The sequence below is a fragment of the Mustela erminea genome, chromosome X (assembly GCF_009829155.1).
Source record: "Mustela erminea isolate mMusErm1 chromosome X, mMusErm1.Pri, whole genome shotgun sequence".
NCBI classification, from domain to species: domain Eukaryota; kingdom Metazoa; phylum Chordata; class Mammalia; order Carnivora; family Mustelidae; genus Mustela; species Mustela erminea.
The window spans coordinates 97821877-97842534 of record NC_045635.1 but is presented as its reverse complement, the minus strand read 5'-3'; the positions used below and the strand labels follow the sequence as shown (position 1 = coordinate 97842534).

General features: G+C 41.4%; 1 pseudogene; it reads right to left on the bottom strand.

The window, feature by feature from the left end:
• Window positions 1–7648: 7648 nt before the first annotated feature.
• LOC116583461 lies at window positions 7649–9238 on the bottom strand (annotated as a pseudogene).
• Between the last annotated feature and the right edge of the window lie 11420 nt (window positions 9239–20658).

The following is a 20658-nucleotide window of genomic DNA, read 5'->3' as shown; positions in this document are numbered from 1 at the left end:
CAAGGAGCACCTGGATGGCTCAGTGGGTTAAAGCCTCTGCCTTCAGCTTGGGCCATGATCCCAGCGTCCTGGGATTGAGCCCCACATCGGCTCTCTGCTCAGCAGAGAGCCTGCTTCCCCCCTCTCTCTCTGCCTGCCTCTCTTCCTATTTGTGATCTCTCTCTCTGTCAAATAAATAAATAAAATCTTTAAAAAAAATTAGGGGAGACAAGAGTGGAAAGAGGAAAGGCTTGTGTACTTTTTAAATGGTGGCTCAGAGCTGCTCGAGACAGAGGGGACAGGCAAATGTTAGAAGTCTGGAGGCCCAGGCAGTCAAAAACTTTGTGGGTTACAAAAATACTACCCTCTGTAGGTCTTTTATACTCATGGTAACTAGCAAAGATTTAAAATAGGTCCTTAGTACCTGTTCTTTAACTCCTTTTAAGAACAACATGGGGGTGTAAATAAATGAATATAAAATTACAACTTGTACTCAAAGTAGTAGCTGAGAACCAAATGGTATCATGGAGCTTGAGACAACCTGTAGGTGGAAGGAAAAAAAAAGCCAACTTTTGAAGAGCTCGGAATTACATTAGGTTAGCCATGTCCCAAGGTCGGGTGGGGCTGGGGTGGAATTTTCCTCTGTCCAATGTTCTTTTAGATAGACCATAGATTAACTCGGCAGGAAACAGATTAACAGTAGAAAATAAAATATCATTTCCTACATATGGGAAATACACACACAAGATTCCAAAAACAGGCCAAATGTGATATGTGTCACCCAGAACTAAGGAGAAAGGGGAAGGAGCATCTGGGACTTCAAAGGGAAGGAATGCAGTTCACAGTAAGATGAAAAAGGCGGGGAGGGCGCCTGGGTGGCTCAGTGGGTTAAGCCTCTCCCTTCGGCTCAGGTCATGATCTCAGGGTCCTGGGATTGAGCCCCGCATCGGGCTCTCTGCTCGGCAGGGAGCCTGCTTCCTCCTCTCTCTCTGCCTGCCTCTCTGCCTACTTGTGATCTCTCTGTCAAATAAATAAAAATTAAAAAAAAAAAGATGAAAAAGGGGGAAATGTTTGCTGGCCACACAGAAACAAACATGGGACCTACAGAGGAATTTTAACTTTTTTAAAATCTTGACTTTTCTCAGTTGTTCCTTGTCTATCTCCTCTATTTCATTTCTAATGTATTTGTGTATGGTGATAGCTCTCTTTCTAGAGCTTGGCTTTCATTCTAAATTCTTTGTTGGAAGTTGTTGGGGGGGGGCAATCAAAGTTGCTTCCTCAGTCTTTTGGGTCTCTCAGCTCAAAATCTATATGCCACTGTGGCCTCTCTTGGGGTAGCCTGCCATTGGCCCCTGAGGCACCAACCACTTATTTTGAGTCTTCAACTTTTGCTTTAATGTGTATGTTTGGCAATTGATAAGTAAAAGTTAACCAGTATATATGCCACTGTCCGAAAAAACAAGACTACGTTTTTACAGAAAGGCCTAGGGAAGAGTCTTTCCAGCATATTTCTTTTTGTATCTCATCCTTCGGCCCCCAGCGACTTGACTTTCCTCCTTCTGTACTTATCACCCCAGGAAAGCTTCACCTTGATGCAAATTTCCAAGGCTGTGTAAGACTCAGGACTACACTAAAACTTGCCCTGCAACTCTATAATGTTTAAATGCTTCAACTATCTTACTTGTTTCCCGAGGATATTTCATTAGGATGAAATATCAGCTGTTGAGCAGGTTGGAAATGCTGATTGTTTCATTGTTGGAGAGTTTCACGCTAACGGAGGCGGGGACCATGAGCCGGTAAGAGCATGTGGGTCTCAGCTCTAAGAAGCTCCATCCTGACAATTAGTGTATCGTCAATGTAATATTGCGTGGCAGGCTTAAGATCTGTGTTGAAAGGAAGAGCGCCACCATAATGACATCCATTTTTAAGGCCTTTAGGAATAGATGACTAGACTATTAAGCCAGCCTGTCCCCTGGGGAGTGCATTAACGCATTGAGGCCACAGGGTCGATTGAGAAATGACTGCTGTGATGTACTTACTCACCGACCAGGGCCTCAAAGAGTTACTGAACCTCTCCAAACCCCGGAGAGTAATTTATACACTGAAAGGATTGGACTGAGTAAGTACAATCTGATGTGCTTTAATGGGCTTTGATGAGCATCAGAGACCAACTTTTAGGAGAGCGTTTGTACTTTGTAGAGGTGGGATTGAGGGCTGCACTATTTAGAATTTCCATCTCTTCTTTTGAACGAGAACAAAAATCGTGTTACTTTGACCTTTCCAGGGAGTAATTTCTTTTGCAGGCTAATGCTATTTTCCTCCTCTAAATGGCTCGATAACAATTGAGGAAGAGGCAGATTGGGCAATCAGTCAAGACGCAGAGTGCTGAAAATGGCAAATGTTCAGACTGATGAAATTAGGAGACGTTTCCCAGATGAAAATCTGCCAAATGGAGTTTTATAAACACACAGCATTGCCCCCATCCTATTGTAATCCCCTCATGTCCCTCTTCTCCATAGAGGCAACAGTAATGGGTGTTAGTCACAACGGCTGTTGGCCTGTGTTTTACGTTACAAAATATAGCTTTTAGACCTATCTATATTAGAATTTCATCCTGAGTTTACTCCCCTTAATAGCCTCGCAAGCATTGTGTACTTCAAAAGTGATATTTTACCCTTCATTAAGCCTTGTATTCCAAGAAAAAGTGTCTTTGTGACATTTAAAAGAATGATGTTATGATGATCTTTAAAGTCTAGAGACAGACAGAATTCACAATGGGATAATTTGGGTGCCTCGTATAATGAATACATTTGAATGAGCACCAAGGGAAGGGGGTAGGGTCTTAAGCAAACATTTTAGGGTCTCAGGAAGGTTGCAGTATCTCCACCCCTAAATTGATCTAAGGGATACAATGTCAGTTTCATAAAAGTTAATGCCTCTCAAAGTCTAGTCCATGGACCATTTTCATCAGCATCTCTTGGAGTTCTTATTTAAAATGTAGATTTTTGGGGTGCCTGGGTGGCTCAGTCAGTTAAGCTTCTGCCTTCAGCTCTGGTCATGGTCTTGGGGTCCTGGGATCAAGCCCCATATCGAGCCCTGCATCAGGCTTCCTGCTCAGCAGGGAGTCTGGTTCTCCTTCTCCCTCTGCCCCTCCTCTGCGACTTGTGCTTTCTCTCATTATCTCTCTTGTGAATCAATAAAATCTTTAGAAAAACATTTTTAAAATGTAGGTTTTTGAGAACTACCTCTTAGAATTTTTTTCTTTCTTTTTTTTTTTTTTTTTTTGAGAGGGAGGGCAGTGGGGGCAGAGAGAATCTTAAGCAGGCTCCATGCCCAGCACAGAGCCCGATGCAGAGCTCGAGCTCATGACTCCAAGACTGTGACCTGGGCCTAAACCAAGAGTCAGACGCTTAACTGAGTCACACACGTACCCATCTTAGAATTTCTGAGCATATAGGTACAAACCTTCATTTTTAACTAGCTCTTTGGTGATTCTTTTGCACAGTCATGTTTTGGAATCCCTGTTCCAGAGTGTGGAACAGGATATGTTGATAGGGATCTCATGTCAAAACTTTTAGCAAAGAGCAGTCATGGAAACACGTTTATTCAAGGGTTGTAGGCTTGTCCAACCACTATGAAATTTACCACAACTGGATGGTTGGTCAGTCAACAAGAACATCAACCAAGTGTATATAGCAACCATATTGAAGAAACGATTTGGCAGTTATGAGATCTGGAGGAAAAGGAGAGAAAATAGCTGGATGTTGGTCAATTGTAGGTGCACCCTAAGTGTCTTGGAGTGTGGGGAACAGAGGATAGAGAACAATGTTCTCTGGGGACAATTTTATAGCCAGCGACAAGAGAGACCTAACTGAGCGTATAGATTTGGGACTTGGTTTAATCCTGTAGAGGATGCTGGTGGTAAAGACCAGGGGTAGTTCCCAACAGAGAGGAAGCAGTAGCATAGGAAAAGGGTGGGGGCCATGCATACAGCGAGTACACAGGTTGGGCCAAGGTTTCTGTTCAATCCACATACATTGACAATATCGGTCTTTCTGCAAAGTGTAGTCTTTCTCCCTGCATTATCACGTGTAGGTACTTGTCAGCACGCAGATTTTTGAGTCTCAACCCACAAGGCTAATTTGATCTGGCCATCTGGGATTGGGAGTTTAGGAATCTGCAGTGTGAGCATATTCAGGCTCTCCTGAGAGAAATGAAAGCTTAGCACTGCAGTCAAAGTAACTGCCACAAGGTGAAGGGTAGGACTCCCTTAGGATAGCAAAACCTAATTTGAGCATTGTATGAATTTTTTATGGCTGTTGTGACAAGTTACCAGAAACATGTGGCTTAAACCATCATAAATCTATGTGTGTATGTATTTCCATAAATTTATTGCCTTATATAATTAGAGGGGAGAGAGAATCTTAAGCAGGCTCCACGCCCAGCGTGGAACCTGAGCCGGGGCTTAGTCTCACAACCCTGAGGTCATAACCTGAGCCGAAATCAAGAGTTGGACACTGAACTGACTGAGCCACCCTGGTGCCCCTAAGAACTAGTCTTAAAGAGAGGCAGTTCAGCACAAGTCTGCAAACTTAGACAGGCTACTTAACTTCTCTGTACCTATAAAATGTGGGATAATAATACAAATAGTGCCCTTGTTGTGAAGATTGGATGTGTTCAAATGTGTAAGGCTCTTAGAACAGTGTAAAAACACAAAACACATAGTAGGGGCATCTGGGGGTCTCAGTCTGTTAAGTGTCTGCCTTTGGCTCAGGTCACGATCTCAAGGTCCTGGGTTCCAGCTCCATGTCGGGCTCCTTGCTCAGTAGGGAGTCTGCTTCTCCCTCTGCCCCTCCACTTCTGCTTTCTCACTTGCTCACTGTCTGTCTCAAATAAATAAAATCTTTAAAAAAATTTAAAAGGTACAAACACATAGATGTTATATCACTATTAGTTATTTTTACTTTATTCTAATAATCAGTCTCTCAACCTTACTTACTCTTCTGTTGTGCTGGAGTCCTGTGAACTTTCCAGTGTAGTTCCCTAGCGCTGCCATGAGGTGTGCCCTCAGGTGGACCAAACTCCGGTGGGAGCTCAGCAGTTCTACCCCCAAACCTCCTATCTGAGGTTAGAAAGACCGGATTGTACATCAGTTAACGTTTGTGTGTCCTTTGCAAGTGGTCAGCAGCACAAGGACCTCTTCCTATAGACTCCCTGGTGATCTTCCTGCTTGCCTACTTATTTTGTAAACCCCTAATTCTGGCTTTGCAACTATACTGGCGTCTTCTGGGTCTGGGACATCAGTTGCCTGCTTGATTCTGCTGAAAATAAAACATCTACTTCTTCTGAGGACCGTAGCTGCTGACCATACCCACCTCAGCAATCTAAGGCAAGTCTCAATTGCCAAGTTGCCTTTGAAGTTTTTACATTTCTGTTCTGTCTCTTTGGTTTGCAAACCAGACAATAAATCTCAAATCAGCTTAATCTCCACCCTCTCTCTCTACTTAGTTCAAATTTCTGAGAGAGAAAGTATCTTTGGCTACTGATCATGCAGTGGGATGGCTATTCTCGGGTTTGGAGTCTTAAGTCTATAGGTAGGTAGCAGTGCTGTTTATACAGACAAGGTGGGTGTCCTGAGGAGACAACCCCAAAGGTGTAAATAAAGGACTAATACTTTTGCCCGTCTGTAGGGCATGTAGTCCCCTGTGGGCTCTTTCTTATCATCTTTTGTGAAGCCCCTACCATCACTTCCCACTGGACCACCTCTACCACGAGACATAGCAATTGACTGACACTTCCATGCTCCCCTCCTGTTTAGAAAGTAGTTCAGGGGTGTCTGGCTGCCTCACTCTGTGGAACACATGACTCTTGTTCTCAGGCTCATGTATTCCGAGCACCATGTTGGGTGGAGATATGACCTAAAATCTTTAAAAAAAAAAAAAAGCATAGAAAGTAGTAGCTAGTAACATCAACATTCCTTACCCTTACAGAATACAGATCTTTGGAAGAAATCACATACTAGATTGCCAATTCATGAAAGATTGGGGGGGGCAAACTAGAAAATTCTAGAGAGTGGGTCAAGATACCTGGGTTATAATCCCAGCCTGAATCACACTTTTAGCTTCTATGCCGAGAGCCCGGTGCCTTCCATAAGGCTACCCTAATGTTTCCTTATTCTTCAAGACCAGCTGGGTTGCTATGGAAACTTCTGTGTTGCCTATGCAACATAAATATTTGCTAAAACTACAGTCCTCAGCCAACATTTGCTACAACACTAGCAAAACTGCTTGCAGCTGAGCAGAACTAGGAATCCCAGGACCAGGGCTGTAACCCTGAGGTATGTGTCACATTGGTTGAGCTAAAGGCATGCCAGAAGCTAACTTGGGGATAGCTTTCTCCCTCCCTTTGCTTGAATGTGCCTGTTGGCACTGCATCTGTCTTGGAGAATGACAACTGGCAGATTGCCTCCCCACGTCCCCTTCCCCTTATTTTTCCTGTTTATTCAGCAATTGCCAAGAGAACTGTATAGGAAGATAGAACTCAAAATTAGATCCTAGAATAGATCTTTGAACTGAGGGATAAGAAGTCTGGAGCTCTGGTTCTCCATGGCATCTGTTTTCCGCGTCTTTGTCCAAGTCTTGGGCGAAGGGGTTCTAAATTCCAGCAATCAGGTTGAAAATTTTGGCTGGCCGACCTATATGTAGGACCCTTGGCTGAAACTTAGCTACTCTTCATAGGAAACAGAACCCTGTGAGCCCCATGGTTAACTGCTAACCTGTTTATTAGTAGTAGCAGGGTTAGTATTTCACTATGACACATGCCACTCCTGACGTTGTTCAGCTTGTTCTGTTTGGTTGAGATCATGGTACCTTGTAGTGTGGTGAAGCCATTCTGCATGGAGACTAAAGAGGCATTAGTAGATATGACCATATACACTTGGTTCGTGTTCAGCATCAGTATACGATACAGGTTTCTAATTTCAGTTGACGCTCCTTTGATGCTGGTATTGTGACCATTTTCTGCCTGTCAGTTATTTTGTAATGTATATGCGAGAGAAGATTTCAGTGACCAAGAGTCCAAAAGTTTGAGTTCCAAAGACTCCAGTTCTTTTCTTCTGCTCTTTATCTCTATTTTAATAGTCATACTAAAAGTTGTCTGTATTGGTTCTTTTTTTTTTTTTTTTGTCCATCACTGTATAAGTACATAACATGTGATATCCTTTTATTTTTAATTTAATTTTTATTTTTTTAAAGATTTTATTTATTTATTTGACAGACAGAGATCACAAGTAGGCAGACAGGCAGGCAGAGAGAGAGGGGGAAGCAGTCTCCCCGCTGAGCAGGGAGCCCGATGTGGGGCTTGATCCCAGAACCCTGGGATCATGACCTGAGCTGAAAGCAGAGGCTTTAACCCACTGAGCTACCCAGGCACCCTAATTTAGTTTTTTTAAAGAAAAAGAATTTAATCTTTATTTACAGGACACTGTACAATAGGAGATTCCACATAGAAATAGGAAACCCACTGAGAGGAGGAGCTTTCTACAGTTTGTACAGTTTTGAACTGGTCAAGTAGAGTTTCATTGTAAAAAGAGCTACCATAACAAAACACACTGAGAAAGAGTCCTTACTAGAGAAACAGTAAGACAGACTTCTACCAGAGCACACCACAAATGACTTTCTCCCTCAGGTGTACAGTCTAGAAGTTAAAGGTCCCAGGAGTGCAGTCCTGAACGTGGAACATACAGCCTTCAGAGGTCGTTTCTGGCACAACATTCTGATCTTCCTCTTCCTCTATAGGGAAATCCTTCTCCATCAAGTTTAGTGAAGCTTCTGTACACAGACTCATTTTCATGGTTTCATAGAGCTGCAGTTTTGACCAAACCTCCACATTCTTCAATCATTATACTAAGTTTATCAGTTTCACCTAGTTTCTCAGCAGCCTGAAAAGTGTTGGAAATGGCATGCAGAATAACCAGAATAATTTTGAGATCTTTTGCAGTTAAGAGGTTCATCAGTGGCTCCATTATGCCACATTGAATGAGGTATACAGTCTGTTCAGTTGTCCTGCCACTTGTAGAGTTGGTCACAGCCCAGACAGCTTCCTTTTGGGTCTTAACGTCTGCCTTAGAGAGAAGACCAATGAGGAATGGGACCAATCTGTGATTCACAACTGGCTGGATCTGGTCCTGGAGAACCCCTGTGATGTTTGACATTGTCCAGGCAGCTTCCTTCTGAATATGAGTTTTGGGGTTTGTTAACAGGCTGGGAAAGAAAGTAAGTGCTCCTGTGTCTAGTACACCCTGAGTCTGTTCATCTGTCCCAGTGACAATATTTCCTATGGCTCGAAGCACAGGGTTCACAAAGGGCAGTTCAGTAGCTCCCAGAAGCTTCATAAACTGGGGCACAAGTCTGTTCATCTGGACCACCAGTAAGGTAGGAAATGGCCCAGCAGATATCTGCCAATACTTCTGGATCATCGTGATGTAGGAGATGAACTAATGTAGGAAGAATGTATCTGCTCAAACAGCATCTTACGGGGGTGCAGGATTCTTGTGACAGAGGTTTGAAAGTGTCCAAGTAAGGTTACATAAGTAACCACATGCTAAAGATGACATGTCAGGAACTGTAAGGAGAGCCAATAGCGGGTCAACTGTACTGTACTTGACAACCAAGTCTCAAAAAACTGAACCTGCCATGTTTCCTGGAGCCCACACAGCTTGTTCACTGATGGGGGCATGGGGAGATGCCAACAGAGAAATGAATGCTGGGATCACACCTCCATCTACTGCAGCCTCGGTCTGTTCTGATGTCCCGGAAGCAGTGTTAGTGAGAGCCCAAGCAGATTCAAACTGCATGGAACTACAATCAGTTCTACCCAAGGACACAAATTTTGGAATCAAACCAGCCCAGATTACCATGTCTACGGGGGGCTGTTTTTCCCTGGAAAGCAGTTTCCTAGCAGCTTGAGTAGCCTGAGGAGCTGGCTTTCCACATTGTTGCTATTTATGCCTTTGACAGTGTCATCAACAGACCATTCTACAGTGTCCTGGTTGTGGCAGCTTTCCTGCAGCGGGGGAGGAAGCATTATCAGGAAACGAGCTTGCGTTTCTCCTTTTCAGCATCTGGTCAACCTTCTTAGCTGTCCTCAGCTCCATGTTAACTTCTGTTCGGCGCTGCCTCATTTCTGCACTGTCTTTCCCCTTGTTCTTGAATCTCTTAAGGCGGGCAGCTGGTGAATTAGCATTCTCGCTGGTGGACATGGTTATAAGACAAAGGGAGAAAGCTACGTGGCTGGCTCAGGCTTCCCCAGGAGGCCTTCTGGGGCACACAGGCTGTGGGTCAGTTGCCCTCAAAACATCTACCATGGATCACCCCAAAGACAGTGTCTGTCATAGCCCTTTAAATCCCCTAAATAATGCAAGACTCTAAGGTGGGGAGAGGTATTATCATTCATGCCATTTTATAAATGAGGGCCCCAAGACTTAGGGAAGTCAAGACAACTCTTTTTTTTTTAATATTTTATTTATTTATTTGACAGAGATCACAAGTAGGCAGAGAGGCAGGCAGAGAAAGAGGAGGAAGCTCCCTGTGGAGCAGAGAGCCCGATGTGGGGCTCGATCCCAGGATCCTGGGATCACGATCTGAGCTGAAGGTAGAGGCCTCAACCCACTGAGCCACCCAGGTGCCCCTCAAGACCACTCTTTAGGATTAGACAGCTAAGTTGTAGAACCATAATGCAAATCTAGATTTGTCTTATTCCAGTACCCTGATTAGTAATGACTATCCTATTTGCTGTTACATTATACCACCTGAATATTTGGAGCTTATAGGAACAATGAGGGGCGGCACAGCAGAGAAGAATAGTATTGGCAGTATGTGGACGTTATAAATAAAATGGTGGTCAGTACGAGGGCAATCGTGGGCAATTTGGAATCATCGTTAGCACATGCGGTTAAGACTTTTTAAACATTTTGAGTTGCCAGTTTTCACATATTTTAGTAATATGTGGTTCCTACTGATCATCAGGAGGAAGTCAACTTTGAGTCACAGGAGGAAGGAGGTCTGGTATGTTCTGACTCTGAAGCCTGAAGCTTGGTCTTTATATCACAGTTGTTTTTCTCTGTAAACAAGTTTACTGAGGTGTAGTTTACATACCACAGCCTTGTCCATTTTAAACTTACAGTTCAGTGTTTTTTTTTTCTTTTAGTTAACTTAGAGGATTGTACAACTATTTTTACAGTCTAATTTTCAATTTTCATCTCTCCCCCAAAAAAGACCCTATATCCATTAACAATAACTCCTAATTCTCCCATTCCCCAGGGAACTTCTAATCTGGCTTTTTTTTCTCTTTATGGATTTGTCCCTTCTAGACTTTTTATGTAAATGGGATCATATGATAAGTGGTCTTCTTTGACCGGCTTCTTCTCCTTACAAGGTTTCTGAGGTTTACTCATGTTGTAGCTTGAATCAGTACTTCCTACACAGAGTATCTGCACAGCATTGAAAGACAAAAGCATAAATGACTCATGGAAATCTTTTCCTCCACTCAAAAGGGAAAAACTCTTTTTTAAAGATTTCATTTATTCGACAGAGAGCAAGGGAGCAGAAGCAGAGGGACGGGCGAGGGAGAAGGAGAAATGCTGGGCACCCGACATGGGGCTTGATCTCAGGTCCCTGGGATCGTGACCTGAGCTGAAGGCAGATGCTTAACCGACTGAGCCACCCAGGTGCCCCAGGGAAAACATTTTCCAAAACTAAAAGTGGTGTTGTAGAGGCCACTAAAGACAGGATTTAAGACAAGTGAGAAATGAAAGGGTTATAAGAAAATAAATGAACCTTTGCTTGTGAAACTGGAACTGATGAACTCAATAAAGAGAATGGTTGAAGTGTCTTCTTTAAGAGGATGCAGGAACTAGAAGTACCAGGACAAAGCTATAATGCTGTGCAGAAGATAATAAACTACTTCTTAAAAATTAATGCAGAGTTTCAGAGGCGACACCATACTTGCTCAAGGGAAGATTATGAAGAGGAAGAAGAGATTGCTTAAGCTCTTCGTCTTTGGAGGCATCCCACTGAAAATCTTTCTGAGTTAGTTGGATTATTCATGATAGTAGCAAATACACCGAAAATTCCCTCAGGTTCTATTAAAGCAGAAAAGAGGGAGGTTATAGAATCATACTTGGGGAGATAAAAACTCAGTGTGTGTGTTGGTTGGTGATGAATGGGTGAAGGTGATCAAAAGGTATAAACTGGGGCTCCTGGGTGGCTCAGTCGGTTAAGCGACCAGTGCTTGATTTTCACCCAGGTCATGTTCTCAGGGTCAAGTAATCGAGCCTCACATAGGGCTCCATGCTCCATGCAGAGTCTGCTTAATCCTCTCGTTCTGCTCGTGTCCCCATTTGTTCTCTCAAATAGATGAATAAAATCTTTTTTTTTTAAAGGTATAGGGAAGCCTGGGTAGCTCAGTGGGTTAAGCCTCTGCCTTTGGCTCAGGTCATGAACCCAGGGTCCTGGGATCAAGCCCCACATCCGGCTCTCTGCTCAGTGGGGAGCCTGCTTCCCCCTCCCCCCCTCTGCCTGCTTCTGTGCCTACTTGTGATCTCTCTCTCTGTCAAATAAATAAATAAAAATAAAATCTTTAAAAAAAAGGCATACATTTCCAGGTATAATAAATAAGTCCTAGGAATGTGATATACAACATAGCGACTGCAGTTAATACTGTATTGTATATTGGAAAATTGCTGAGACTAGATCTTAAAAGTTCTCACTACAGGGAAAAAATTCTAGCTATGCGTAGTGATGGATGCCATAGACTTGTGATCACTGTGAGATTCGGAGAAATATTGAACCATGTATGACTGAAACTAGTATGTTATATTTAAAAAGTATATCCTAATAGAAAAAAAAATATATATATATGAAGAAAAACGTGTTACTATAGGTAAATGAGAGATGCTGGAGGAATACTGGCATAAAGAGCAAAGTAGGCAAGACGAAAAAGAGGACTGAGCTATGTCTATGAAGGAAAACTGGAAAATCTGAGAGTATTGAGCTAATAAGAAATGAATCCTGAATGTCTATGTGGAAATGTTATTGCTTTATTTGGTGATGGGAAAAGATGATAAATATGTATAATATGTAAATAGCTTTGCTAATTAAAAAACCTACAAGGACCAAACAAGATAATGACTGGGAAAACAGTTTGAAAAGTAGAAAGCGCTATGCAAATGCAGTTGCCGTTGTCATTAAGGTTTGCACTTTAGTCTTCACATCATTCTCTCTGCAGCAAGCCATTCGCAGATGCTGCCTTAGTTCATGTTCTTGTCTTCCTGGGCGAAAAGGCATCATGTCCTGCAACCTTCGGAATTTGGAGTTTTCCTGGGGTCACTGGCTTCCCTGTTGGGATTTCAGTTGCTTATCCTACTTGTCTCAGCATTCCCGATTTGCTAGATTCCCATCTGGATGCAGTCATACTGGGCTCACTGTGTCTGGGCTCTCAATGTCCCCACCGCTGAAGGTTTGTGACCCGTAGTGTGGATTGATACATGCAGGGGGGGTCATGTGCATTGTGCCATTTCGTGTGCTGTTGACTTAACTCTTGGCCTTCCTTTGCTCCTTGTTTTTGTTAGGGGCGCCATCCTTGCCTCACTCATCCAGGCTCACAAACGTTCGAAGTTTTCCCCCTTGTCCCCCCAACCCCCATCGCTTAAAATATTTCTGGAACAGCTGTTGTGTGCAAAGACCAGCAGTGCTGAAGATGGGAAGGTTGCAACGCACCATCCAGGCAGTCACAGTCAAATGTGAAATTAGGATGCCTACCTGAGTAATAATAACAGAAAGTTGGATACATGTTATAATGAAGTTGTCAGAAGAAGATGAACGGGCGCCTGGGTGGCTCAGTGGGCTAAGCATCAGACTCTTGATTCTGGCTCAGGTCATGATGTCAGGGTCATGGGGTGGAGCCCATCTGGGGCTCTGTGCTCACGAGGACATCTTGTTGAGATTCTCTCCCTTCCCTCCGCCCACCCTATTCCCCCAACCCCTGCCTGCTCACATGCGTACATGCTCTCTCAAATAAATTAATAGGACTTTCAAAAAGGGACAAACAGAATTTTGTCAGTGAAACTGAAAAAGAAGTTTCACAGAGAAAGGCCTACTTGAGCTGCATGCCCCCCCCCCTTTTGAAGGTGTATATTTCATACAGGAAGAGTCCCCCTCTTTACAATTCAGTTAATGGACTATTCAATTACTACATAAATCCCCCTTGATCCTTCATAACCGAACCTTCCCCAGACTCTGAGCCCAACAACCACTCATCTGTTAGCAGTCTATGGTTTTGCCTTTTCCAGAATGTCATAAAAAAGGAACCATACATTGTATAGCATTTCTGTACTGGCTGTCATGCATTCGTGAGATTGGTCCATGTTGTTGACTCTATCAGTAGTTCATTCCTTTTTATTGCCATGTAACACTCCATTTTATGGATGTATCACTTCCATCCATCCATCCATCCATCCATCCATCCACAAGTTCAAGACATTTAGGTTGTTTCCACTTCAGAGTATACAGGTTTTCTGTGAAAACACCATGTTTAATTTCACTATGGTAAAATTTTAGAAGTAGGTTTGTTGGGGTGTATGGTAAGCTTTATGTTTAATTTGTAAGACACTACCAAAGTGTCTTCCAAAAAGTGGCAGTGCCTAAGATTAACATATGAATGTTACTCAGTAATATTGGTTCTTTTTTTTTAAATTATAGTATTCTAAGTAGTATTTAGTCATATCTAAATGTGGTTTTAATTTTAATCTGCTTATTGTTAAATATGAAGACCTTTTCATATCTTTATTTGCCATTTGTATATCTTTTGTGGGATTTCTATTAAAATATTTTGCCCATTTTTAATTACTTTGTTATTATTGAGTTTTTCTACTTACGTATTTTTAATTGAGATATGATTTAAATCCCAGATAAAATTCACTGTTTTCAAGTAAACAAATTGCTGGGTTTTAGTACATTCATAAAATTATGCAGCCCTCACTACTATCTTATTTTGTTACCCCAAAGAGAGATCTGGTAGTCATTAACAGTCAGTCTTCATTTCTTCTTCCCCCAGTCCCTGGCAACAACTAATGAATTTGCATACTCTGGATAGTTTGCATAAATTCAGTTGTATAATACATAGCCCTTTGTGTCTGGCTTCTTTCACTCAGTATTTATTTATTTATTTATTTATTTATTTATTTATATTTATTCGAGGACTATCCGTTGTAGTAGGAACCTCATTCCTTTTATTGTATATCCATTCATTGTATGGATATACCACATTTGCCGATCCATTCATCAGTTGACGAATCTTTGGGATGTTTTCATCTCTTGGTTTTTATGAATAATCCTGCTATCAACTTTCATGTAAAGTGTATTGAATATATATGTTTTCAATTCTTTTGGATGTATACTTAGAACTGGAATTGCTGGATCATATGGTAACATATATTTTATATATGCTGGATACAACTCATTTATGATACATATTATTCACATGTTTTTTCTGAGTCTTATGCTTTCTTTTCTAGTTTTTAAAAAATATTTATTTGAGAGAGACTATGGAGAGGGGAAGTGTGGAGGGAGAAGAAGAGAGCAACTTAGGCAGACTCTGTGCTAAGTGCAGAGCCTGATGTGGGGCTCAATCCCACAACCTGGAGATCAAACCAAGAGTCAGATGATTTACCAACTGTGCTACCCAGGGTCCCCTCTTTTTGTTATCTTTTTTATTTTTTAAAGATTTTATTTATTTGACAGAGAGAGAGAGATCACAAGTAGGCAGAGAGGCAGGCAGAGAAAGAGAGAGAGAGGAAGGGGAAGCAGGCTGCCTGCTGAGCAGAGAGCCTGATGGGGGGCTCGATCCCAGGACCTCAGCTGTGATCATGACGCAGGCCAAAGGCAGAGGCCTAACCCACTGAGCCACTCAGGCGCCCCTCTCTTTGTTATCTTAATAGTGGTTTTGGAGTTCTTAATTTGACATTTTTTTATGGATCACATTTTGTCATGTTATGTGAAAAAAATCTATCACTAAACCAAGGTTACATAGGTGATATTTCCATCTAGATCTTTTATAGTTTTAGGTTTAACATTTAAATCTACGATTCAGTTTTTGTTAATTTTTGTGTATAATAGATGGATCAAGTTCATTTCTTTGCATATGGATATCCAAATATACACAGACCATTGTTTTTATTCTTTGTCTTAATCAAATGGTTGTATTTGTGTGGGTCCATTTCTGGACTCTGTTCTGTCCCATCCGTCTGTGTCTGTCCTTTGCTAATACCATACTCTGTGATTCCTGTAGCTATATAGTAAGCTTTAAGATCAAGTAGGCTCATTCCAAATTTGTTCTTCAAAATTGTCTTGACTGTACTTGTTCCTTTCCCTTTCCTTATGAATGTTTTTCAAAGCCAACTTGTCTACCTGTACAAACAATTCCTGCTTGGATTTTGATTGTAATTGCATTGAACTTGTAGATTAGTTTGGAGAGATTTGACCTTCAAACAGTATTGAGTTTCCCAATCCATCAATGTTGCATGTATTGCCATTTATTTAGGTCTTCTCTGACATTTGCCAACAATGTTTTGCAGGGTTCCCCCCCTCCACCGCATACATATCTTACACCTATTCTCCTAGATTAATTTAGACCAGTATTTTGTTTTTTGATGCTACTGTAAATTGCATATTGCATTTCAATTTCCAGTTTTTCATTGCTAGTATAGTTTATTTTTACATGTTAACCTTGTATCCTGAGACCTTGCTAAATTCACTTGTTTTATTAGCTCTTTTGTATTCTTCTTGAGGCTTTTTACATAATCGTGCCATCTATAGATAAAGTTTTATTTCTCACTTTTGATTATGTGCATTTTAGGTGTTTTTTTAACCTTCTACCTTTTGCCTTTTGCAGTGGCTAGTTTCTCCGGAAAATATGTTGAAAAAGGAGTTGGAAGAGTGAACCTGCTTGCTGTGTTCCTCATCACTAAAGGCGGGCATTTAATCGCTTACCATTAAATATGAAAGCTATGGTTTTGTAGTTTCCTCAGGTTGAGGAAGTTCCCCTATAATCCTACTTTGCTAAGAGTTTTATCAGGAATGGATGTTGGACTTTGCCAAGGCTTTTCCTGCATTTATTGAGATTTAAGGTGTCTATGAGACGCCTAGGTATCTTTTCAAGTTGCAGATTTTGATTGTTAGTGTGGGATAGGGCCTGAGATTATACATCTTTGTTAAGCTCTGAGATGAAATTTGACGTTGTTGGCCAGGGACCGCACTTTACATAACATGGGCGTGGGGTAGGCACTAAACGGTGCTAAGAAAGTGACACATGCAAGCAGAAATGTAGAGAATAAATTTTGTCATGAAGAGCAGTGAAGGAAAGGATCAAGAATGAAAGAGGGACCAAGAGTCTGAAAATCTCCAGGATTAAGTTTGTCAAACGTGAAATTAGTCTCGGTTTTATAGCAGAAGTTACACTACTTATTTTGTACCTATTTGTGGTATTTGAAACCTAACATCTTACTATAAAACCACGTATCCCTCACTGTCCAAGTCTGTTTGGTTTCCAAGTGTGGATTGTGATGCTTCAGATCAGAAAGAACACCACGTGATCTGCATGTATTTGGTTCTGGAGTTTTGAGTAGTGAGTAGTAGTGAGAGTCAAATCACGAGGGATCTCTGTCCACACGTGCATGGGTGCATGCGTGCGTGCACACACACATATCATAACCTGTTTGGGTTTTGAGTTTCCATCACTAGACTTCTGACAGTGGAACACTTACTTACACATTTTTTCCCCACTACCAGCTCCATAGTCCTTTAGGGTGAGGATCATGTATTTATTCGTCTTTGCGTTCTCAGCCTCTTGTATACCACTTGGTACTTAGTAGGTGCTCATTAAATATTCATTAAATTGTCACAGTGAGCTGATGGGAGGAAAACAAATACAGACTACTTTATCAAGGGCTTTACTTGCAGAAGGAAGGAGAGTGATAATTTGACAGGTGAGGAGGATTCAGGGCTGAGGGAAGATTTCTGTTTTGTTTTCTTATTTTTTTATTATTTTGAAGTCATATAGATTTGTGGTTAATTTTAGGCAGAGAAGAAAGACCCAATAATGTGGAAGTTACTGAAGATGGAAGAGCAAACGAATAATTAATAGAGCAGGTTTCTGTAGCAGATAAAGAACACAAGTAGCTGGCTTAATCATGAAGGGGGAAGACACATTATTTTGGCCCATTTTTTCACTCAGTTGTGTAGAATCTTCATCATAAAACCATTCGGCCGTAGCCATCACTATGTTCCACTTCAATCAAGGACCCTGTTGCTTTTTACCTTTTTAATTCATCTCCTTCTCTATAATCATGTTTACTCGGAATCTTTTTTGCACATGGCTGGTGGAGCTTTCTCCCAGAATCTTTCCCAGAAACAGCCCTCCTCCTGGAGAACCCATTATGAGGCTCCTCCGTTCTGATCTCTGATTTCAGCCTGGCGTCTATCTCTAGGCCTTGAGATGAATGAGGATGTCGGGTTCGTACTGTTTTCTTCAGCCTCAGATTTCTTGATGGGTTCCATTACCAAAGGTTAACGTGTGACTCTTGATTCTCTTGCTATGTTGGCATTTGACACACTGAAATGTGTTCCTATAATTCAAATGACAGTAATGCCTTCTATTTTCTAATCAGGGGGCAACGATTTCTGCCGAGGAGAATTTTTTTCTAAAAAATGATTTCAAAAGAATGCCATCAAGTGTGTAGCTCTATATGCGTTCATGTGCATACTTGCCCGTGTGGGTTTTATGTCACAGACGTAATTTCTATGTGATATGAGTTTATTCTCATGTGTGGGCTAATTGATAGCTTACAGGGTGTTTGTGTTTTCCAGTCTGCTGTTTTTGCTCTGAGCAAAAATTTACTCAGCTGATGAGAATATTTTGACAACTCTGCCTGTGTGTCCAGGAAATGTAATTTGGTGTGAATTTTCTGGCTGTGATGACCCAATTTTAAGATGTAAAATAGAATACTCTAGATGTATATGGAAATAACGTAACACACCTAACTCCCCCACAAGGAGTAACAAACATTAAGACCTTATACAGCTCTTAATATATACAATCAGAGGATGGAAACATCATGATTATAGTCTCCTTAACTCATTTGCAAATATTACAAATGTTGTTTACCGAAACTGAGTTCTAGCAAAAGTTACAAAGATTTATGGCTTCTAGGCTTGGAAAAAAACAGTTCAATTTAATTCTTAGGAATATTTCAGTCAACATTTTATGATTTATTTGTACCTTTAACCATACCCAGGCTTTTTCAAAATTTGTTTCTCAGTGCCTTGAAATATGAATACGCTCAAATAATTATTTCTCCACAAAGTGTTGTTTTCTTTGGGGTTCAGTAGTTTAATAACTGCCTTTATGTAATTCAGTGTGATCCTGTCTCCTCATTCATTTCTTGGCTTTTCATTTCTCTTTTAACATTCCGGTCACATGAAGGAGCGCACACTGAATGTTATGGATGACCAAAGGAAACCAATCACTACTTATATTTTGAAAAATGGACTTAACATTTGCATCAGTGTTTTGTGAAGTTTAATATTTAAAATCCCGAAACTCAACCAACATTAAGTACTGAGCTGTCATTATTTATTAAAGATGCCTCTACCATAGAAGTACTAAAATATCATTCTGTGCTAGCTGACAGGGAAAGGAAAGCAATCTGCATTCCCTCAAGTGTGGTGTTCTAGCAGCTTTCCTCTGCACACTGAGGCTAGCTTGACAAAATTGATTATATTGATCATTTTATGGGTCGATTGCCCAGAGATTGAATGGTTAATTTGATTTGGTCTTCCTAATGGCCAAAAGGACCAGATGGCTTGATTGGGATGATGACTGAAACAAGAAATTCAGCTGTGAAAACATTTGAATCAATGGTGCTGTGTTAACACCATCTCACATCTCAGAGATGGCTAACCTTCAAAGCCTGAATTTCAGATTAAACGGAAGCCCTCAGCCTTGATGGCTAGCTCTGAATTAGTATTGCAGTCGACAACTTTAATTGGGGGTATTTTCAATTTTTCCATAATGCACATCAGATGCCAAAGAGTAGAATATTAAAGCAGCCTGAAAGAAAACAACCAATTGCTAGTGCTATTGAGAAGTCTCGAAAGCATGTCTGACTGAGATGATGGGCCATGATATGAGAATCTATAATGAATTTACAGCACCAACATCGTGACTCATAAGCTTGTCACACAAGAGCAATTTGAAAAAGGAGTCTTGGCAAATTGACACTGGTGTTCTTTGCTCTCTTGTATGCCGAAGGGAGATTTTTAGCATGCATTAGGAAACTGTATGAAAACGAAGAGCATTAACAGCTAACAAAGGAAATGGCAGTGTTATGAAGCAAAGATATGTATACATCAGTTCTGAAGTATCTTATCTGGTTCCATGACTTTTGGCAACATTTCTGACTGCAGTGGTGACTACACATACGAAGTGGAAGGGAGGTTGGAAGCAGATGTCACCGTGCCCCTGTCACAGTATCTCCTCAACAAGGAAAATGTTGGGGACAGATGAAGTCCTCCAACTTCAGTAGGATAGCATTTCCTTACAACTTGCTTTCCTTTTAAACTTCCTCTTTGTTGTTGTTGGGTTTTGTGATAGGGAGTACTTGATTGTTTCATTTCTTTTCACAAGATTGTTCCTTGCTTGGGCATATCAGGAATGTTCCCATCCTGGGGCACCTGGCTGCCTGAGTTGGAAGAGCAAGCAGCTCCTGATCTCAGAGTTGTGAGTTTGAGTCTCACGTTGGGCAGAGAGATCTTTTTAAAAATAGGTAATTTTTTAAAAAGTTACCATCTTGCAGTCACAGTACGGAAATGGTTTCCCTGTGGTGGAAACATGGCCCCTTTTTTTTTTTTTTAAAGTAAACCCTATATCCAATGTGGGGCTTGAGCTCGGGACCCCCCTACATCAAGCACTATATGCTCTGTTGACTTAGCAGGTACCCCTAAACCTGACTCTTTTTGCCCAGGTGTCTCTGGTGGGGTCCTTTCCTCTGGGACTCTGGGTCCTCAATATACAAAGTTAAAATACAGACAGGGACGATGCTATTTCTGGAGTCTTTTACCAAGACTCCAAGGGATGGCCTCTGAGATTTCTGTTCTTGACATGCAAGGCTGAGGTGAGAGTCATGTGAATTTGAAGCAGGTTTGACCAGAGATCCTGTGTCTCAGACCACGAATTTATCCCTTCGTTCAAGAGATATTTACCCAGTGTCTCTATCTGCATTCCTTACCTTATGGCTCCTTCTGCCATTTTCCCAATGACCAATGTAGCACCCTCTCTTCTCTCTGACATCCACTCCATTCGTTACCTTTTCTGTCTCTGACTCTACCACCCTCTTTCTGAAAAGGACTCTTGAGATCACACTGGAACAAACCATGTGGTCCAGGATGCTCACATCTCGACGTGCTTCAGCCCATCTGTAAAATCCCTGTTACCATGGAAGGTGACATATGTACAGATCCCAGGGGTGAGGATGTGGACTCCTTAACATTGTATGTAGTGTTAGGTGGAGGGGGCATTAATTTACCATAAGATCAAAGAGTGAAAACCAATAGCCAGTTACAAAGC